Source organism: Oryzias latipes, chromosome 10 (genome assembly GCF_053564925.1).
Source record: "Oryzias latipes strain Hd-rR chromosome 10, Olatipes_Hd-rR_3.1".
NCBI classification, from domain to species: domain Eukaryota; kingdom Metazoa; phylum Chordata; class Actinopteri; order Beloniformes; family Adrianichthyidae; genus Oryzias; species Oryzias latipes.
The window spans coordinates 3,046,728-3,052,217 of NC_136246.1; the positions used below are offsets into that span (position 1 = coordinate 3,046,728).

General features: G+C 37.5%; 1 long non-coding RNA gene across 2 annotated transcripts; it reads right to left on the reverse strand.

Annotated features, from left to right (window-relative positions):
• Window positions 1–490: 490 nt before the first annotated feature.
• On the reverse strand, window positions 491–4,447 carry LOC144994815 (uncharacterized). Of its 2 annotated transcripts, none has more exons than XR_013658457.1 (6): window positions 4,031–4,445; window positions 3,070–3,298; window positions 2,514–2,673; window positions 2,206–2,416; window positions 1,953–2,109; window positions 491–921 (listed from the first exon to the last, which is right to left on the reverse strand). It is a non-coding gene; the product is annotated as an uncharacterized LOC144994815 (long non-coding RNA). The 2 variants fall into 2 exon arrangements; XR_013658458.1 differs by lacking the exon at window positions 491–921 and adding an exon at window positions 1,550–1,849 and having other exon boundaries at window positions 4,031–4,447.
• Window positions 4,448–5,490: the final 1,043 nt, after the last annotated feature.

A 5,490-nucleotide genomic window follows, 5' to 3' on the forward strand; every position in this document is an offset into this window, starting at 1 on the left:
GACATCACTGAGACAAATGAGGTTGAGTTGAGACAACTGTTTGAGCAATAATTAAGAAGTGGGAGAGACGAATCTAAGACGCTCATGAGACAAATCTGAGAAGAATGAGTCGTAAAAGAGATCTCATCGTTGTCTGTCTGATGTCTCTTTCATGTCTTAATCATTTCTCTTGAATGTCTAACCAAAGCCGTTAATGAGAATGATATTTGAGATGTATTTGAGAAAGAAAAGAGAAGTTATTTTTATAGCAGTGGTCGCCAATCCTGGTCCTCAAGGGCCACCATCCTGCAGGGTTTAGATGTTTCTTTGCTCCCCAGATGTGAATCAACAGGTGATTAACAACCTCCTGCAGAACTTGAGGAGGCAATTCAACCACTGCAGCAGATCTGTTAGAGCAGGAAAACAGCTAAAACATCCATAACAGTGACCTTCAAGGACCAGGTTGGGAGACCACTGATATACAGTAACAGTAAAAACAATACTAGAAATGTAAATGCTTTACACTTTATTTGGGCAGCACCATCATCAGTACAGCATTTGAATTGTGGTAGCAGTATTAGACACTTTTTAAAATATTAAATGCATTAAGTACATGAACCGTGGCATACTCAATCTGGTTGACACGCTGGTCATGAATACTTCCAGATTTTAAACAAGACACTGAAAATAAAACATTATAAAAACATAAACATAAAAACATTCTCTGAAACTTGCAGACTATCAAATCCATGAACCAATTTGAGAACCGAATTAAGATAAAAAATAAGAAAAAATATGGAAGAGAAACTAGTCCGCATACTGTAGATCATAGCAGTTGCCTTAGAACCGGTTCTGCCCTACATTTGCTGACAACGGCTTTCTTGAGCTTGGCCTCTTCAATTTGTTCCCAACCAGGTAGAGTGGCACATCTTAGGACATCAGCTGTAAGACAACAACATTAAAATCTGGCATGAGTAAATTGATAATAGACCGCACATAACAAACAAAGATAACACTTCAAGCTAGAAGCAAACTGTAGTTTTATAAAAGCAGCTGCATAATGCTACCATAAGATTACGTTTCTGTCATCCCTAAAAGCAGCCACACGTCGCTAGAGAGGACATCTGTTTCAGTTAAAAGAATTGAAATGCAGCATTCTATGGGCATTAACTATTTAACAAATAAGGTTCAAATCTGTTTCATTTCATTTTTCATGATACAGTCCAGATCAAACATTTAAGAAATGATCAAGTCATATTTTGCATGGTTGGCTCTTAACAAGGGAAAAATAATACCCATGTCTTAATTGGGAAGCTGAGGGCTGATCGTGTCAGACGGCAAACTGTGGAATAAGATATTTCAACGAATATATATTATGGTATGATTAAGAATTTTGTGGTCAATATTTTTTGGATTGTTCAGAATATTTCCATTAGTTTTTTAAATTAGAGCACTTTGGCTTAGGTCTTTGTTCTGTTTGAGACTGAAGAATTATCCCTTAGTGGTACAAAAGTAAAGGTTGGAAAAAAGTCTGTTATACTTAGAAAACTTCATAAAGCCACCCTTTAAATTGTATTTTATTTCTTTTAATGTGACACAATCTTGCTATTTAAATCAAATTACCCCAAAATAAGGATTTTCAAAGCTAAATTTTAGGTTAGCCAGGGCTGCTCATTCCTGGTCCTTGGGATCCATCACCCTGACTGTTTTCTAGATCTCCAAGCCCTGCTAGCTGTTGATCAGCTCAACCAGATGTCTCCACATTCTGACTGGATGAACACATCTGGTCCAGGTAATCAGCAGCAAGCAATTCAGGGAGAGTTGGAAAACAGGCAGGCTGGTAGATCTCAAGGACCAGGGATGAGCAGCCCTGAGTTAGATTAATACAAGATTAATTAGAATAATTAACTGCAGGTCATGATTAACTAACACACCCAAAAATGAATCGCATGACAGCACTCATAAATATGTACCTTTGCAGAAACTCCAGGGTTGAAGCCAGCTCAGTTGGATAATGACTGTTAAAGCAGAAGTAGCTACTGAACATCAGGCACAGTGCTGCAATGTTGTTGTGTACGATGGAGCGGTCCCAACTCAGCATGAACCTCCTTGGGGAAAAGCAAGACTGTCCTAAAGACAGAACAATGGATAAAGTAAACATGTCACTCATGTACAGTGTACAAAGACAAAACCTTTAGAATAATTTAAATTTGAAACTTTACTTACCACATACAATAACAGTTGGAGTCAACAGCACCTGCTGCATCTGGACCTCGTCTGCATCTTCTACAAGAACATGGCATCCTCCTCATTAAAGTAGCAGAGCAGAAGAAAGAGCATCTCTTTAACATCTCATCTCTTCTGAGCAGCCACTCTGCTCTCCTTGCATCATCTGCAGCCTTTTAGAGTTTGGAAAAACGTCTTGCTTTCATCATTTCTGCAACAAGAGTGCAAACCATTTCCTTCCTTAGTCTTGGGTCAGGTCCCTTTCCAAAGACTCTCCAAAGACTGCACAAATTCCTCAGAAAACTTACTCCATGGAATTTCAAAGCTGTCCTCCCAGTCAATGTATGTACAGTCCTCGGCTTCTGGAAGATGTGGATGACGAACTTCTCGGTGACTATAACAAAAGTGATGATGATTGTGTTGGTGAGGTCTCAACAGATGACGATGTGCTGTTCTCTGGCGTTTGGTCTGCAACAAAAAACAAACAAACAGTATAAAGGCCCGTACACACCGGGACGAATATTCGCCAGGCGTTATTCGCCAGCGTTTTTTGTGTTCACACCCAGGCGATTTTCGCTGACGATGAGCCGAGCGAACATGCAATTTCATTCCCTGACATTAGATGGCGCTTAATGTAAACAGAAATACTCCTGTACACAAGGTGGCGCTGCGCAACTTTACGCTTCTTAAAGTCGCTTTTCACTCAGAAGAAGAGAGCAAGTATTTACGCCGGCGAAATTCGTCCCGGTGTGAACAGGCCTTAAGTGTATTAAGTTTACACTGTACTGTCAGTGTGTTACCCATTCATATTCATATCCACTTCCGTGCATTACAAAAACTCATTTGTAAAATTTTGAGACTCACATTTCAATTTCCAGAAAGCAAGACGTTTCCGGGCTTGAACAGGTCTCAAAGCTGGCAGCAAGTCAGCCTCTTCTATGAATCATAGATCCTCATACAACTCCATTTATTCCAATGGACTGCAAGTGTTCTTCCAGGATGTCTTTTGTGGCTCTGGTAGGACCTCCATAATGGCAGTGTGGAGGAACATGGGTTCTGATTCACTCATTTTCACGTGTAGAATTTAGATCACCTTGAATCAGAAAGGAAAAAAAAAAACATGTACACACATTTTATACAGCACAAAGTAAGATCTGGAAAGGTTTTTAAATATGATTTATATGATTCACTAAAATCCTCCTACATATCAATGTTGACATTGTTGGCTTAGCTACATCTGTGCTCTCTAACATCTCGGGCTGAGAACATGTTTTCCTATACAGTACATACTTAAATTTTCAGATTATGATTTCTAGACATGTGAGCAGTTAATGATGACTTTACTTAAACACATGTCCATAACCAGTTTCAAAAGATGACATGCCAGGCCAAACGTCTGCAGATCTTTTAAACAAGATGAAAGGTTTTTACATCGTAAAAATTGCACATACAGTGAAACTGCACATCTTGAAGTTAGCAATAATGGAAATGGTCTGTGGTGTCGTCACACTGTGATGGGATGAACCCTGCAGACCCTTAATCTTAACTGAAGAGCAATTAAATGTCTTCCAACAGTTACTTAGCACTCACGCGTTTGGAAAAATATCAAGACTCATTCTGTAAACTCTGCACTGCAAATAACTCTTCAATGACTCTATTTTTTATTTCAAAAAGCACAAGTTAACCTTTGTAAAATGTAATAATTACTTATACAGCCAAAGCCACCGCGAGTAGCCCAGACGTCTGCAGTATTGGCGGAGCTAGCTTAAAACACCTTTAGCATTCAACTGAGTTCAGAGTTGGAAGAAAGAAATCGCAAACTTACCGTTCAAACTTCAAAGATTTTACTTGAATCTTTTCCAGACAAGCAAAAAATATGTTGGGGATTCATCCCACGGATTGTTAAAACGCAGAAAAAATACGACAAACGCTCTTCAAAAGTCTCGTTCTCTGCACTTCTCCCGCTTGCAGATTACGGCCCGTTGGTGACGTCAACCACAGAGTTTTCCCTCCCACTGTGATCAACCAATCAGAAATCTGTGTCAAGTGAGGCTGTGATACAGTTTAAAATTCAAATCGCGTTACTCCAGGCTTCTGTTTGTTCAATATGATGCAGACTAAAATCAAGAAAACAGAAAATATTTTCAGCTTGTAAGGCTGCATGAAGGGTGATTTTTAAAGACAAAGATAAATTAACTCAAACTGAACCCCATAAATCTGTACCACCCTAAAGTTGATTTATTTCTTTGATTATTTTTATTTGTGTATTTTATTTGTTTGTTTCAAATGTAAAATCTATTTTTTGTTCACTTTAAGGTGATCCAAATTTGATCCCAAATGTCCTTTATTTAGTTCAGACATCAATGTGTTAAATGTTTTATACCCACCAACATATAAGTGCGTGTATATGCACTTGTGCGTGTATGCATGTGTGCCAGTGCATGCGTGTGTTTGTGTTTAACTAAACCTAGCATCATTAACCCAACATACATTCTTGTTCATTTATGTTTAAATAAGCAGTCAAAAAAAAAGTTTATTAAATTGACACTGCAACGTTGTCTTGAAATTTCATGTTTTTTAAAAAGTTTCAAAAATATGTCTTTTGAGGACATGACTGTCTTAATGATTTAACTTTTTTTCTCTTGAAATTGTAATTGAGTTATATAAATGTGTAAGCAATATACAACTTTTTTAAGTTAAGTAAAATAAAATAAAAAATATTATTTTCTCGAGATAAACTATAATGGTGTCATCATGAGACTCATTTTAGGGCTTGTACTACTCTCATTTTTCTTTTTGCTGAGACAATAAAAAAAGAGGCTAAAAGAAGATCTAAATTATTGAGCAACGAGAGACAGAACCATTTATGTCTTTCACTGAGACATAACTGAGATAGGGATTTGAAGTAAGGATATCAAATTGAGACATACTTGAGCGCAACATGATATGGCTCATTTTTCTCTTAATTGAGATCTGGAGAAGAGACAGTTGTGAGAGAATTTTGAGATCTCAAACAGTGCTCACTGTGAGACTTATTTCTCAGGAGAAATGTTTGAGAAGAATGAGAAAAGCAGTTTAGTCTCAAACAGTTCTCATTTATGTCTAGGAGACGTAAATGTGACAGAAACGAGATCTCATCTTCAGTTTTGCTTTGCTATGGGAGGTTCTGATGTAAACTATGGCTAAAGTTTGGATGACAATTATTGTAAAATGGAAGTTACACCTTTTTTGTTTGATTGCAAGAGACTGGACAAGATTCACATTTATACTTTTATTGTTCATATT